This window comes from Caretta caretta, chromosome 18 (assembly GCF_965140235.1).
Source record: "Caretta caretta isolate rCarCar2 chromosome 18, rCarCar1.hap1, whole genome shotgun sequence".
NCBI lineage: Eukaryota > Metazoa > Chordata > Testudines > Cheloniidae > Caretta > Caretta caretta.
The window spans coordinates 14,155,951-14,173,671 of record NC_134223.1 but is presented as its reverse complement, the minus strand read 5'-3'; the positions used below and the strand labels follow the sequence as shown (position 1 = coordinate 14,173,671).

The window sequence follows — 17,721 nt, the reverse complement described above, 5'->3', positions numbered from 1 at the left end:
TTTAAAAGATTTTTAGTCGGGAAGAGGGGTATTTCTGAAGCACCACACCACAGTGCTACTTTCGTGACCCAAATAATACGTACAGATACTATACAAAATCAAACTATATTTTAAAAATTACTGCTGTTCATTTTTTTTTTTTTTTTTTTTAGGGTGACCAATCTTAGTTTCCATGAACATCAAAGTATGAAGCTCAATAAAACCCGGCAGCCTCTCCTCACCTCTCAGCAAAGATTTAACGGCACGGACAATGCTGTAAGCAATGTTTCCACCAACACTTCCTTGTTTTACCAAATGTACTACAAAGCATTTATTAGTACATTGTCAAGTAACTTCTTAATTAAAACTCTGCTACAATTGCCAAATAAACGTACACATCTCTCTGTATGGTTTGTTCGATTACTAGCACACCACAAAATTTGCAACAGGTATCCAAGTCAGTGGGAATCAGTGAGGATTTAAAGCCGGTGAACAGTCTGAGTCAGGACTGCAGCACATGGAGGCTAGGAGGCGGCGTTGCTAGGGCTGTCAGGTGTCCAGTTTGCCACAGCCAATGGGAGCTCTGAGGGCGATGCCTGTGGATGAGGGCAGCATGTGGAGCCTCCCTGGCCACCCATGCGCCTAGGAGGCAGAGGACATGAGCACCACCTGGAGCACATACCACACCCCCTCCCCAAGCCCTGAGTCCCCTCCCGAACCCCAACTCCCTCCCAGAGCCCGCACCTCAACCCCTTGCCTGAGCCCTGAGCCCCCTCCTGCATGCTGAACCCCTTGGCCCCAGCCCGGAGCCCCCTCCTGCACCCCAAATCCCTCAGCCCTGGCCGTACCCACATCCTGCACCCCAAACTCCTCAGCCCTGGCTGTACCCCAGAGCCCACATCCCCAGCTGGAACCCTCACCTTCCCACACACCTCAACTCCCTGCCACAGCCCGGAACCCCCTCCCACACCCTGAACTCCTCATTTCTGGCCCCACCCTGGTGCCCATACCCCCAGCCAGAGCCCTCATCCTTTCCCACACCCCAACCCCAGCCCTGAGCTCCCTCCTGCACCCCAAACCCCTCATCCCTGGCCCAACCCCAGAGCCCACCTCCTCCCACACCCCAGCCCAACCCCTACCCCAGCCCAGTGAAAATGAGCAAGGCTGTGGCAGAGTGAGCAATTGGGGGGGGGGGGGGGAGATGGGCCTTGGAGAAGGGGCAGGGTTTCGGTTTCCTGCAATCAGAAAATCGGCAACCCTAGTTGTTTGCAATGGTTTTCAACCTGGGGTCCGCAGACTATATCTAAGATTTCCAAAGGAGCCCACACCTCCATTCAAAATTTTTTTAGGGGTCCACAAATGAAAAAAAGATTGAAAACCACTGATCTATATAGCAAATCATTCAAGAGGTACTGAATTATGGAAGGCCCGAAGAAACGCTTCAAAGCAAAGTATAAACCTCTCACAAAGGGCTGTTACCCAATTAGAAGATTTAATTAATGGGTGCACAATGTTCCTTCTCAAGTAAGATGAAAGTGACTGCAACCTACTATTTGCCTGTCTGCTTCTCAGAGGGCAGGTATCCGAGCCTTAACCGATCCTGCTTGGAGTAGAAAAACAAGAGCTGCCAAGGAACCTAGCAAGCCTTCAAGCAAGCGATGTTAACATTAATAATTAATGAAGTGGGCAAAACAATAGGGAGGAAACAAAGCTTTGGCAGCATGTAACAGTTTTCCTGCCGTCCTTCAAGGACACCTCTCTAATGAAACAAAATGGAAATCCTTTCTGCATGCTGCAGATGAAGGTGATGTTTGATGGAGAGGGAGTGGGAAGCAGGAAGTACTAAAGGATACTTTCCAAACTGAATCCGGTGTTTCTGATCCTTTTACTCAGACAAGTGGATCTGCCCGACTTCAAAGTGTGAGGTCAAACTACAACCACCAACTGATTTGGACCTGCTGAGTTTTTACCAACGATGCTCAAGTTGCAACAGTTGAAGGGTGACGACTAAGGAACAACTGGTGAATAAGCAACACAAGTGAGTCTTTCTGGCAGCAAAGGAAACAATATGGATTCCTGGATAGTAACAGGCGCAAACATAACTAAAAGCCTGGAACCAACAGAATGTTTATGATTCCAAGAAAGTGGTCCCTGTTATTCACTGATTTTTCTAGCCCATTTCAATCTGACCTTTATAGGGAACACAAACCAAGATTGACTAGCATGCTAAGAAAGGCTGTGTATCTACTGCCAGCAGGATTCTGTGCCCCTTTTCAAACCATAAATGACAACGAAAGCAATCAGAAGTGTAATAAAACCTAATTTTAAAAATCTCCCATAGCTTTTTCACAGTTTGCTTGAAAAGGTCAAAGCTAAACTCATGTTCTCTGTGTAGCTCAATAGCCTGTCTCTCTCACCAACAGAAGCTGGGTCAATAAAACATATTACCTCCCTCACCTTGTTTCTCTAATATCCTGGGACCAACTCGTTCAAAAAACAACACCCCGACCCCAAAACTGGTTTGGGGAAAGGAAACAGTAGAAACCAAGGAGTGCAATAGTGAGTTACTTATGTTAATCTAGGAACGCAAGACATACATGCTAACTTTAACCAATTACAGGAGGGAGCAGAGAAGACCTTTCAAAGTGCAATTCCTACATGCCAGCAAACTTATTTAGATGGTCATGACTCATGAGCTAGGATCCACGGAAGAAGTTCATAGATAGAATATTTTGTACTATAAAGTGGAAGGGCCACCTGATCATACACACACGCAAGCTTTAAATGTGTAAACGATCCCACTGAAGTTAATGACATCACGGGTAAATGTTTGCAAGATTGAGGCCTGAGGTATCGGCTCACTCAACTACATTAATTACAATTACAAAGTGACAGTTTACAATCTGCAACTATGCCTGGTACAACTGGCACAGAACTGTCAAATACAACACTTGCTTAGTAAAATAAATACCCTTTTTAAAAAACTATACCACATACAATTGTTGGGTTAAATTCTCTGCTGGTGTAACTCTGCTGAAGTTAATGGAATTACATTAGCAGAAAATTCCACGTGTAATTTTGGAGGGGAAAAGATTACAAGTAGAAGAAATGTATATTTCTCTATGAAACAAAAATATTGTTCTGGTCTTAAAAGCATATAAATAGAAAAAATACTTTGTGCCCATGTTGAGCAGACAAACGCTTTTCAGAATGCTCTCATCCTTGCAACAAAAGAATGCACTTCTAAAACCAGGAAACAAAAACCTATCACATCAAATGGCACAGAATAATACCATACGCTGAAACTGTTAAATCAATAAAACTTTAACACAACACTGAAAGTAGAAGGCCTTTTATCCATATCACTTCATTGCAAGAAGGTGAAAGTCCAGAAATGCAACCCACAGAGTTATTCTATGTGCAGGATCTGATTGAACAGCAGGAAGTAGAAAGAGTGCATTTTCCCATATGCTCTTTGAGCAGACAAGTTGTGTAAGGTGGGATGTGCAATTTTTTAATCACAGAACCCAGCAAAGATAAAACTCGGCAGGTCATAAGCAAGGTCCTAACACAAAAACAATGATACGTGCTTCTGTAAGCAATGATCTTCCAGAATCTAAACCATAAAGCATTCCAGCTCTATTACTTTAATATAACGAAAGAAAACTCTGGGCAGGAAGCATGGCCTTTGTGTCACCTAAGCTGAAAGGAAATCAGGCAAGACCATTGTAAAATACAGCCATCAACGCTGAAAAACACTGCACATGAATCAACAGTGGCACAATCCACTGGGCACACAAACCGTGATGAAGTCAAAATACTCAGATGAGATTCCACCTGCACTCTCTCTCCCTCATATGCAAGGAAAATGAATGCATGGAGCATGTGTTTGGGCCTTCAAAAATAATAAGTTATTTTAATTTAACTTGAGATCATCACTCCATTTTCTCCCACCTTGGGCTGTCAAACAAAAAAGATGCAAGGTCTGTTATAAACACCAAGAATAACAGCAGGCAAAAGTTGTGATTAAATAGGCAGGGGCTGAGATACTGAGGGATGGAAATATAATGGTGATGTTATTTCTCAATCTAAATAGGTAACTTGAGAGATTAAATAAGCAAAAAATATAAAAAGTTGTAGACGTGTTTATGCTACTGCGCAGGAAATACAGGGGTGTTAATTTCTTCGGAGTATACAACCACAGAATCACAGAAATGGAAGAGTTTATAATGGAAGAGTTCATAGAAATCAAGAGTTCACAAAGTCCAGCCCCCTGTGCTGAGGCAGGACAAAGTAAATCTAGATCACTTCTGAAAGATGTTAATGCAACCTGTTCTTAAAAATACCCCATTATGGGGATTTCACAACTTCCCTTGGAAGCCTATTCCAGAGCTTAACTACCTTAGAAAGTTTATTCTAATATCTAACTTAAATATTCCTTGATGCAGACTAAGCCCACTACGTCTTGTCCAACCTTCAGTGGGCACAGAGAACAATTGATCATCATCCTCTTTATAACAGCTCTTAACATATTTTGAAGACTGTTCTTGGGTCCCGTCCCCCACCCCCACTCTTCTTTTCTCAAACATGCCCAGTTTTTAAAAAAATGCAAAGCTTTCCTAGTATGTCAGGTTATCTAAACCTTTTATCATTTTTGTTGCTCTCCTCTGGACTCTCTCCCATTTGTCCACATCTTTCCAAAATGTGGCACCCAGAATTGGACATAGTACTTCAGTTGAGGCCTCAACAGGGCCAAGTAGAGTGGGGCAATTACCTCCTGTGTCTTACATATGACATTGTGTTAACACACCTCAGTGATATTAGCCTTTTTTGCAACTGCATCACATTGTTGATTCCTGTTCAGTCTGTGATCCACTACAGCCCCCCAGATGCTTTTCAGCAGGACTACCGCCTAGCCAGTTATTGTGCATACAATTTTTCCTTCCTATGCACTTGTCTTTATTGAATTTCATGTTGTATGTACTATGTTTATGTGCCAACTGTATTTTCTCCTCCGGTGCCCCAGAATTCTCAGGATATTGTATTATCCTCCGGCCTGCACAACATGTCCATCTGTGATGTTTGGCTGAGGGCATGAAAATAGAGACACATGTAACAATATTAGACTCCAAGAGAGACATGGGAAACCTTCTCTCATAAAAAGAGCATGGAGCCTCAGGTAAGTTCCTACCCTACCCCCATGGGAAGATGAGGGAAGTCAAGAGGGGCTTCTCAGTGTGCACACATCATAGTTTGTAAGTTTTTTTAAAATAAAGATTCAAAAGGTTTACTCTGCAGTTAGTTCTTACTGCCTGACAGGTGGGCAGAGACTTTCAGGATGGGAATGCAGGGGGGATAGGCAATGAAAGAGTGGTGGGGCTGTCTCTCTCACAGCTTTGGAGAAAATGTAAGTAAAGAAGGAGCAAAAGAGATTTGTTATCAGTGTTTTGTGGAGGTTTTTTGGTTGGCAAGATTTATTTCTCAGATTCCTTCCAACTGCTGCAGTTTGGGTAATGAAAGATGCAGCTTTAGGAAGGATCACCTCCTTAGTCACAAAAAAATAAAGGGAACATAATTAAGCTTACTGGAAACAAAACTAATCAAAGCTGGCGGAATAACAAAGGGCAACAGAAACATTTTCACTCTATCACATCCTATTCTCTGGCTAAGAGCCCAGAATTTTCATTACAACTTTTTTTTTTTTTTTTTTTTTAAATTTCACAACAGCATTAGTGAGCCCCCGTCCAAGAGGCCTTGCTGTACAACCAAAATTTGTAAGAGGTCAGCCTTTCATGAGGTCAAAAACCCAGCGTGTGGAAAGTGTTAGGAGGACTGTTATGTAGTAGGTGAAGTTCTTAAAACTACTACTGTTTTGCTCTGAACTCTTGGAACTTCACAGATCATTAAAGGTTTTTGAACCAGAGAGAGAGAAGGGCAGAGTTAGCAAAATAAATCAAGAGTTCCTTTGGGATGTGCTAGCACTTACTCAGAACAGGCTTTAAGCACAAAGCAGGCACAGAATTAAACAACAGGGAGGACTCTCAAGACGGAAGGGGGAAAAAAAGCTCTGTTTTATTACATGGAATGCACCCTCCTTTTCTTTAAAGATTAGGGGTTTAGATGCAGTGCAAGAAATAAATTCAGCTCCTGTCAGGGAAGCTGGGGGGATGGGGGGTGTTAAGGAGTATGGAAAATGGGAGCAAAATCAAATGAAAACATCCTGTCCACATGAAGAGAGTGATGGATTTCACTGTGGTAAGGAGGCATTTGTCACCTACTTTTTGGGGGTAGTTGATATTTTACTCTGTTTGTCACAAGTCTCTCTGAAGTGTGGGAGGGAGAGGGAAATGTTCCCTGCCAGTTCTGCCTTTACCAGATGGTCCAAAGAAAGAAGGATTTCCCACCCCCAGCACTGCCAACTCTCGCAATTTTATCACGAGTCTCATGATATTTGGTACTTTTCCTTAAAGTCCCAGTTTCTGGAGTCAGGCGATTACATGACAGTCTCAGCTTTTGTTTTATTTATTTATTTTTAATAAAAGGTCATTTCTAGACCTCACAGTTGTAGACAAAAAGATGGAAAACATGAACCCTAAAGGCTCAAAAAAGCAGAACAGAAATAAAAATAACTCAAAATTACTTATTTTTAAAATCTCAAGATTTTAAAGCCAATTTCATGATTTTTTGTGGAATCTAACTCATGATTATTGGCTGCTTGGGGGTGGCAATAGCATACCCCCCTTTGTTTTTCTAGTGGGCCAAGAAGCAAACATTCTGCTTTGTGTTTACTTCTCTGCTGTGCAACTGCATTGTGGTGCCCGCAGAAATGTGTACAGCTCTGGAAACAGTAACAGATGCAAAGCCAGGGTCAGTAGAGGGAATCCTGTTTATTGGAAGCTCAAAATATAAACTCACTAGCAACGGGGGACCTGATGTTGCAAGTTATTCACTGCTACAAGGACTTGCTCCTGCAGATATCAATGGTGCAAGTTCAAGACCCTATCTCCCACTGACTTCAATGGAAGTCAGGGCTCAGTCTCTCTGTTTTCTTAACAGTTTGCCTCAGTGAAAGAGAAGGATGTTTATACAAAGAAATGCAACATTCCTTTGATCAACCATAATCCACTAATTGCAGCAAAACAATCCGACTCTACCAAACTTCTGCAGTGAGCACTTCCCTGTGAGGAAGAGTTTTGGAGTAGAAGAAGGCAAGAGCAAAGAGAATGGGTTTCTGTTCGCCGTATTAAATAAATACATCTTGAACTATGGAGCTATAATGCCACCACAGGGTTCTGGTAACTCAACAAACCACCTCAGCTCTCCTCATGCCACAGACCCCTCAAATAAAATCACTGCCCCATAACTCTCCGTTCCCAATTTATTGTAGAAGTTGTAAAATTCCACGGAGTTTTCCTTGGCTAGAAGAAGCCAGTAATCAAGCCTAGCTTTTGCTTTTTACAGCTGGTTTGAAACAAAAAGAACAAAATGAGTGCATCTGTCTCCTAAAATTATCACTGTCTGACTCTCACAGCACAGTTATAGCAGCATATTACAGGAATATTTAGGACTGAATAATGTATTGGGGGGGGGGCTGATTTTATGCCAAGATAACATTGTAGATATGGTTCTTATAGTGCATCTGGGCTAGAAAGCAGTGATTTAAGGCCAATGATCTGTTGTATGAGAAGAAAGTTAATTTCATGCCCGGTGTGGCGGGCAAGAAACATAAAAAGGTTGTCTACTCACTGCCAAAATCTGATCATCTTTTTTTGGCACACAATCACTTGCCCTGAAACATGTTTGCTCCACTGAACCACATGTCCTGGAAACTAGAGCCATGAATCGCCCCCCGCTGTTCCTCAGACGTTCTTGTTAACTGCTGGAAATGGACCACCTTGATTATCACTACAAAAGGTTTTCTCTCTCTCCTGCTGGTAATAGCTCACCTTACCTGATCACTCTTCTGCAGTTTCCACGGTATGCATCCGATGAAGTGAGCTGTAGCTCACGAAAGCTCATGCTCAAATAAATTGGTTAGTCTCTAAGGTGCCACAAGTACTCCTTTTCTTTTTGCGAATACAGACTAACACGGCTGTTACTCTGAAACCTCTCGTTACAGTGTGTATGGTAACACCCATTGTTTCATGTTCTCTGTGTATATAAATCTCCCCACTGTATTTTCCACTGCGTGCATCCGATGAAGTGAGCTGTAGCTCACGAAAGCTTATGCTCAGATAAATTGGTTAGTCTCTAAGGTGCCACAAGTCCTCCTTTTCTTTTTATGAATACCTGTGTTATAGAAGGTTTCAGAGTAGCAGCCATGTTAGTCTGTATTCGCAAAAAGAAAAGGAGTACTTGCGGCACCTTAGAGACTAACAAATTTATTTGAGCATTCGTGACGCAAGCACTCCTTTTCTTTTTGTGTTATAGAAAATAGCTGCGCACTGCCTTGAACAGCTAAGAACTCCCAACTACCTTAATCCTCTGGCAATTGTGGAATACAGAGTGAGTTAGAAAATGCCTTTTTTTTTTTTTTTTTTTTACTTTTGGGACTTGATAGCTCAAGAAAATCTCTTCCTGCAAATCTCAACATTGAGATCTAATACAGTCCAGCCCAGAAACAGAGGACACACCACATCTGGAGCAATACTTGGATGATTCTTTTTGAATATACTTGGCCAAATGCCACTCAGTTACAATACTGCAACTCCATTTGGCCCTCTCCATAAGGTAGGGGAGCACTTCTACTAATGCTCACAACATAACAGGGAGAGGAAAGGTTGGCGGGAGGGAAATCTTGATAGGCAACACATCTGCTTGCTCCTCAAACATAAGCATGGAACAAGCCTAGCAAAAACTCTATCCACATCATCCATTCATTGGCCTCCTAAGTGTGGATAAGGACAAAATTTGGCCCAAACACAAAGACACCCCCTCCCCCAATAAAACCCATGCACACATGCAGCTAACACTTTTGCATAAATTTTAAAAATAGCAATGACTGCTATGCTAAAATATTTACATGTATTTTAACAACAACCCAAGAATGGGACGGTGTGGATTCTACCACCTGAGAATTCACTGTTTCACATCATGCTATAATGTGGACGAATGGGCTTCGTACCCACGGCTTGAGGGTCAAGCCCTCAATCTTCTCTGCACCAGTCCCTATGCCAGTCTGGATTAAGTCATTATGTCCACTAGATGTCTAGGAGGGAAAATATAGGACAGAAGGCCTAGTCAGAGGACAACAGCTCTCAGCACTTGCTATCTAAAGACTTTATATTACTTGAAGTAGAGAAATAGCACACTTCTCTTGCAAGACAGGGACTTTCAGGTTCCTTCTTCAAAAGCACTCCTCCAGCACAGATGATCATGGCTCTTAAAATACAGCAAGGCCTTTCAACAAGTATGAGCATAACCAAACAGCTGTAGGATGGGAGACCTTATTTTAGACCAGGAACATGAATCTTTGTACTAACAGAGAGGAAAAACTCCAGTGGTTAAGGTGCTTAGGACTTGGGAGTTATATGATCAACTCCCTGCTCCACCACAGACATTGCCTGACCTCGAGCAATTCATTTAGTATGTCTCAGTTCCCCATCTGTAAAATGGGGTAACCATACTTACTTTCCTGACTCACAGTGTTGATGATGTACAATGAAGTGTGACTATATTAAAGAGTGTGAGGTGTTCCGATTCAACAGTAATGGGGATCATAAGTACAATCAATAAGATTATTTTTGTAGTGCTAACTCTGTGCCAATTATTATCTGAATAGAAAGCAAGATTTTGCTGAAAATGGAATCTGAAGTGTACATATTTTCCTAACAGATTATCAGGATATTTTTCTAAAACCAAAACACCATGCAGAGCTACAGAGAGCTTCTTTGGAGCTGTGTAGTTACCCAAATTCTACAGGATTATACCGTTATCTAAAATTTATAGGTGAGTCAAGAATCCCTGGACAGGAGGTTTCACAAAGATGCTGCTTCAGAAGCCTTTATTTTTTTTCTTTTTTAAAACCACATCCAGGTTCTAAAGCATATCTTCAAGCTCTGCACTGGGAGGAAAGCAAACCAAAATGACGGGCTTGTTGCTCCAACCCCGTGGAAAATGATTGCGTCAGGATAGATGAAACTCAACAGGAAAAGAGGAAAAAATTGTGCAAACATCTAAGGAGAGACCTACTTTAAATATCCAGCACCCTTAGATTGATGCCTGAGAATCTGGTACAGTCTCAGCTGCTACAAAGAAAGAAAAGTGAATACCTTTTCTTGTAGGAAAGGGAAGATGCAAAATTCAGAAATTCCATTGTTGAAAACTGAAACATTCTTTTCAAAGGGATTCTTGTTCCTATAGCATGGACATGGAATGAGAACTCACGATTCAATAAAAGATTAAACAACCAAGACAATAAAATGTCTTATGATAGCAAATCAAACAGAAGGTAGGGAAAATACAGCGTGTGTGTGTGTGTGTAACAGAATTACCAAGTCACACAAACATCATTCTTCTTAAATTGCTGAAAGAGAAAGTTGTGCAATATTGCATCAATTTCTCAAATATTCTTGGCTTAGATCTCCACGTAGGTATTTTTCCCCACCGAAGCAAGAATTGTGCTCCTTGGCTTGTTGACAGAACAAGATGCAATTGGCTAATGGTTCTCTTTTGCCTGTAACAATATTTTACCTCTAACTACCTCTAAATCTGCAGAGTAAAATAAACAATGGCTTTCAATCTCATACGTAAACTAGAAAACAGAATCACTGTGCAAACAAGAGAGTTGATTTACTGCCCATGCTCCACAGAACTGGAGAGTCCAATGGACACAATGAACCTTTTTATTGTCCCTGGTTGTTTCACCTATGAAGGTTTTCAGGCTGCTACTCAAACGAGCAGCTCAGACCCTGAGCTGTCAAAGTTCCAAATTAATTTGGTCTAATGTTTTAAAAAGCAATTTGATGGGAAGTGGGGGAGGGGGCAGGGTGAATGGAAAGTTATGAATATCACCAGAACAAATTAATTTGATGAAAGTGGGGGAAGAGCTGTTAAAAGCACAAGATAAACTTTCGAAAAACCAATGCAAACAGGCCAGATTAAGCGCCTGGACCTCAGTACTCCCACTGAAACCAATGGTTGTGGCCATATACACAAAAGGGTAGTCTTTGGCTCTGTGTAGACTAACCCAAGGTGTGAGCTTGTCTTTAGACAAATGGCCATACATTGGTGACACTGAGGCCCGAAACTGGGCTTGTCCAATGTAAATAGGCAGCGTTCAGAAAGAAGATTTAAATAACGGAGTATGTCTGCCTTTAGGATACAACCTGCCACAACAGAACAGAAAGAAAACTTTCCAACAGAGAGAGAGAGAGAATAGGAGAGTGTATGGGATAGAAAACATGAAACAAGAACTACAGCCCAAACTGAGAGGCTGTCCAACATGCAGTCCAGGTTTAGAATTGGACTTGCTATTAATCTGTGTTATAAGATATGGAATCATTTCTAGAGTGGACAAAAACATTGTATATACCAGAGGTAATCAGAACTTTTTTAAAGACCTTTCCAAACCTTTCATTTGTTTTACTATCCAATAAAATAGAGTCTGCATAAGGTTTAACAGTCATAAACGTTTCCTCATCTAAAATCAAGCCAAATCATGGTGAACACACATTATTGAACCCCCTCAATAGATAAATATCTGGTCTTTGTAAACAGCTTTCAGCTCAATACCACTTAAATCTATGATGCTCTCCCATTTGTGCTCAGCTACTACAAGTTAAACATTTCATAAAAATTCGACTACTTGCTCAGGGTCTGCTCCTGCTGTGCAGTGGAAAGTCAAGCACGGCATGGCTGCCTAACAGACTACTATACCTTGAGCACAGACACACGAATATCCTGGGTTCCATTAATCAGCAAAGCTAGTCACTTGCTGGGTAAAAAACAACACAAAATAAAAAAGAAAAAGAAGCCAACATGTTCCCTACTGAAGTGTGGGTTTTTCTGTTTGTTTGTTATGCAAACGAATCAATGATTCACTTACACAGGGAGAGCAACTAAACCTTCCCGCAGCCTGTTGTTCGCACTGGACTAAAGCCCAGTGGGATATCTTCTATGACTGCAGAAAAAAGAAAAGCGTGAGGTCATCGGATTCAATAGTCCCTGTTTTAACAAGAATAAAATCCTCCTACTGCAATATCCATAGGGTAGAAACACTAAGTAGGAATGAGGAGAGCTGAAACCGAAAGAAGTTTTGGCTGTTTACATTGGCAGTCATTTCAAACTCGAATGGAAAATTTCAGCTCTGACTGCATCAGGGGTAGAACAAGTTATTAAGGAAAAAGGTATGGCATTTGAACCAAAAAAAAACAACTAAAGCACAAAAATGTACGTAGCTTATCCTTATTCACGTGCTCTATGCTGCTGAAGCAAAGGCAACTTGGGAAATATTGCACCAGAACCAAACTGTGCATTAATAGCCCATCATTAGGGGAATATACTGTCCAAACAAAATATATTTCCTGTGGGAAAGGAGGACAGTGAGTAATACTGTCCATGCCACGCACACACAGTTAAATTTAGCTACTGGTAAAAATAAGTTATGTTATACTTTAACGTGAAAAAGCAGATGCAAGGCTAATCCATCATTTTATACTGAGGGAGTGAATAAACCCCTCACCTAAGTAATTATTCTGTTCCCTTTGTTAAAGGAACATCTACTATTTGAACAGATACAGTGAGAGAAAATCATTACCTTTAATTTGCTTACAGGTGGGCTGGACAAACATTACTTAGGCTGTTAGCTGATCTGCTTAATTACATACAGGACTGACTGTACAGAGGACAAATACCTCACCCGTCTTAGTGCCTTAAATACAGTGACCTTTCTAAACTTCCACTGCTTTGCTGCAATACATTATAGCACTCTATTTTTTAGGAGCTACTGAGGAAGCCAATACTGTAGATTATGTAACCCTAGATTAAGCATTAATGAGGCAAAAATCAGATTGTTTATCTAAACCCCCAATCGGAAATTAAATAAAACTTCATGCTGGAAGCTCAAGCTACAGTCATTTTGGCCTGCTAATATTAACAGAGTACAGCTTATTCAGTCTCAGAGATAAGTCCTCACAGCACTCGGTTTGGGCAGAGGGAATTTGCTGCCTGAAAAGCCAATATTTTGCCCAAAGAAAAGGATGATGCATAATCAGTTCTTTTGCACATATTTAATAGAATACATTTTTGGTCTAAAGGGAGGCAGTTGATTTTCAGGACTTTTTCATAAACACTGTATATTTCAGATGCAATAGCACCAGCCCTCAGGTATAACTTCTAGATTACCTTCTTTCTCTCTTATCTCTTGCTAATTGGCCAAGCCAAAAATCAAGATGCGAGTGGAGCTTCTATACCCAACGTGGAGTCTCAGAGCAAGATTGCACTAAATACTGAACTCCTCCCTACAAAGCCTTAATGTCTTCTTTTCGTAACGTTCACTAAGGGCTTGTCTACACATGAAAGCTAATTCAGAATGTTGTAGTGTGTGAATTGAGAGTGGAATAGCTATTCCTAAATGATTCCCTGAGTACTTACTCTTATTCTAGAATAGGAGTGCCTTATTTCAAATTTGCTTAATTTAATTAAAAACTACACCAGACAAAGGCACTCTTATACCGGAATAAGAGGGTCTACAAATGCAGTTACTCAAGGATAGCTAGTCTGCTTTAAATTCATACCCTCCTCCCTTATTCCAAATCAATTTTCATGTGCAGACCAGCTCTAAGCAACTGTGAAAGGAGCTCTAGGCCTTCAGCCTGGCGGGTGAAGGCTGGACAGACAATTAGTTTCCTGCCATGATCAATGTACCAGCACTACAGGTGTTCTGGAAAAAAAACAAAAACAAAAACAAAAAAACAGTCATCCAAGGATCTCAAAGCACTTCCCAAAGATAAGGGTTGTTTTCATTTTAAAGCTGGGTATAAGAGGATGTGCAGTAGTCTCAATGGAAGTCCAGGGTTCTTACATCTTAAAGCAACTGTCTCTGAGTGAGTTACTCAAGGCCACTCAGCCAAGACAGGAACAGAACTCAGCTCTGACTCCCAGTGCCCAGCTCTAAATTTGACCAAGGTCCTTCCCTGACAACACAACTCAGTGCTCTCTTTTCTTCCTGGTCCTGACTGGGAATTCTATCAAAGGAACGTTCTCAATTTCTGGTAAGCCAAACAGCAGAGTTGCCTGACCTGTTCCTCAACTCTAGTTCCTCGCTTGGAACAAGCAAGGATACCAGTGTGCTCACCTCACCTTCTTTCCATCTTTTTACCATTTGTACAGTGAGCTAAGTGTTTTAGAAAAACTTACAACCACCAGCTCCCAGCCCTGTAACTCCTACAGTCCATCTGTTTCAGGCCTATCACTATGGCATTTCATGTAGAATTCATCAGCTCAGGTAACTCAATGCCATCCTCTGCAGAATGTGGAGTAAAATGAGGGTTACTAACATGGGGCTTACAGAATTTCAACTTTTTTTTTTCTTTAAACTAAGGCCCAGACATGGAAAGCTTCTACTTAAAGCTTAAGCAACTGACCAAAGCTGCACATCGAAAGTCAAATTTTCAGCATAATTGGAGCCTGAATACCATTTTCAAAAGCAAGCCAGGCACTTGGGTGCCAACATCACTTTTGAAAATGGATCTAGGCATTTCTGAAAACGTCGTTCTTAAAACTATTAAGGGGAAAGGACCAACCAGGTTGGTAGCATGATCAAAAAATATATTTAATTCTGTCTCAGCGTGGTGGCATGGTCTCGAGGTCTCTTCCAGCCCCATATTTCTCCGATTCCCTGAAAATTAGTCTGACATAGTTTACCATTTTGACCACCAGTGTATTAATGAGAAGAGGTATGAAAAACTATTCATGAGGGGATGGGGGGGGGGGGGAGGAGTAGGATGGGTACAAGCAAGGAAAGAGAAATATAAAGTTATATGACAACCCAAAGCAAATTACAAAAATTATATAAAACAAATTTACAGACAGGCCTTCTTCTCCGGGGTATTACATGGTTAACATTTACTGATCCAACTAAAGCTCCATAAACTTGTTAGCTTTCTTAATCAACTCCAGCATTCCCATTTCAGCAGGGGGCATGCTCAGATAAGAGCTAGCTTTAGTTCCTGTGTGTCTTGCTTATAAAAGCCTGAAGAGAATGCTAAAGCTATTTATGCACACGCCCACTGGGAACCTTCTCTCAGACATAATTGCTTTGAAATAAACTGGGAGTGTGAAGACCTAAAACACACAGCTTTGATATACGGTAAATATATTCTTTTATCAGGATATTTTCCTTGCTGGTTATTTGTTTAGAAGAAACTGTGTCACAGCTAAAATGCACAAATTGGCAAATACAAGATTTCCTTTAAAAGGCTATGATACATGGAGGGGGTGGGAGTGCAGGCAACTCTCAAGCAGAGAGTTCTCTAGTAGGCTTGTAGAAAGCAAAGCACAGTAGATATAGGACCTAATTCTCATCTGCACCCAGGCCAGAGTAAAGTAGAAATAAGTTATAATTGCACCTATCTTAAGGCCCATTTAAACAGCAGTGTAAAGCAGACAATATAAATGAGAATCAAGTTCAGTCTTTAAACAAATTTTATTCTTCTACCGGATTCGTTAAAGCATAATTCTTGTAACACTGCAACAAGGATCTGTGCACAATCCGAGAGGTATCAGGCAGTAGTTCATGCGTGCGCACACAGAAGGGGTTTATGCTATAAACTGAAGTAATATTAAGAAAGTTTGACTGTAAGTAGGTTTCTCAGTACATGATGACAGATTTATTTAACTGTTCAAAGAAGGCAGGGGATAACCTTTGTCCTCCTCTCCCAAAATATGAATGATTTACCTAGTGAGCTCTGATTAATTAGAAGTGCATATGATCTATAATCTTGTTTCCACTTAGGACAGGTCACCTCAGAAATAGCCCTGACTCCTTTTAAAATAGTTTTTGCAGACTTTGGGAGCAGCTCCCAAAGCTCTGTCTTGCCTATTTAGCCATATTTCAGAGCTATTCCTAGTGATAGTCTAGTGGCCAGAAATAGGAGAGAGAATAATTTAAGAGTTATTAGAAGCTTATTTCATATTGGAGGAGAATGGTGGCAGGCAAATAGTTTGGAGCCATTCTGATGAAAGAAAATAGCGGCAGATCTAATTCCACAGCCTTATAGTGTGGAAATTCTCCTTGTTCCACTCTAAAGGAAAAAGCAAACCTAAGGAGTCAAACATTAGCTAATACGGGTCTAATCCTGTGCTCCTTACTCAGGCAAAACTTCTATTGTGAACAAGGAGTGCAAGATTGAGCACTAAAAAAGCAGAAGCTAGACTTGTGGGCAAGAATAGGAAATGGAGATTAAACAATCTGTTGTAGGTCAAAGGTTACTTGTAGATCAGTTACCACTAGGGGCCAAAACAGCCTGCTCAATACCATCTTCTACACTCTACTCAAATTGCTTCACCTTAATGCTTAATCTTCTCAGCACTAGAAGTTTAGGCCTAGCACAATAAAAATGTAATGCTTGAACAGTGATAGCCTGTATCAAATTTCACATAGCTTGCGACTTTCACAGAACTTTTAGGGAGGGCACAAGGTCTGAGAAATTCAAGTTCAAAAGCAAAAGACAAATTGTACAGCACTGGAAAGTAGGGTCAGAAATATGTCCCCAGTTTGCCTTACTTCAATGTGTCTTTTCTTTGATCTACAGGGGGAAAAAATCCTTTTGCAGAGAAAGAATGCATTTTATTTTTAAAAATACATTTACGTGTACATGTAGCTGAAATGGACTTTTTTTTTAAAGTAGTATTCAATATCAAGTACTTTCCTAGCAACAAAATGCACTTCTAATCTAAAAGCCAATCTCTCCTAAAAACATTTCTGTGGAGTTATTCTGAAGAATAATGAAGGAAGAACTGCTTAAGTTGATTATATCCTGGATTTGTTAAATGTTGCTAAGTATTGTCCAATTTCCTTCAAAGATGTCATCTCTCTACAAACCACCTTCACTCATAAAAAAATGCATCAAAATATTAAAGTAAAGTCTATTTGCTCTTGGTGCAGTAACTAATATTTCCTAACATTACCAATAACACTGGTATATTAATCCACAGACAAGACTCTCTAACATAAACCTTTCACTCTCCCTTTCTGTTTGATTCATTGACAGTATTAACGTTTTGCCCATGAGATTGTGATATAACAATATAATGTCACAAAGACATACCTCAGGAAGGTAGGAAGGAAACATCTTAGCATCCTTAGATGATTTAAAAAAAAACCCACACACTATTACAATTATTTTTTCCACTCAACATTAAAGTTTCACACAAAATAGATTATTTAATAGTCACCTCCATCCAATGATGTTTAAATAAATATTTTCAACAGCATCACATTAATATGAATGCCACTTCTCACCCAGCAAAATAAGCTCTGCACTTCCATTTTCACTTCACTTGTCCCTAAATACAGGGCAATAGTGAAGACTGCTTTCCAATACCATTCTACAAGTAGTTAAATGACACCTGCAGCATGGAAACCGAAGCTTCTAGAGAGGCTTGGCAATCAGGGCTAATGGAAAAACTAAGTAGATTCCCAGAGCTTCCCAAACCCTTTGAAGTACAGCACTCTTCCTCACCTACCTCCCTTCTTCAATGCTTACCAGTATTTTTAGTAGAATTTGACAATTATGTAGT

The 17,721-nt window shown here is 40.7% G+C and overlaps 1 protein-coding gene across 5 annotated transcripts in view; it reads right to left on the bottom strand.

The window, feature by feature from the left end:
* The window catches only part of RERE (arginine-glutamic acid dipeptide repeats), a 401,076-nt gene that overhangs the window by 60,322 nt on the left and 323,033 nt on the right, over positions 1 to 17,721 (bottom strand). The window lies entirely within an intron of this gene.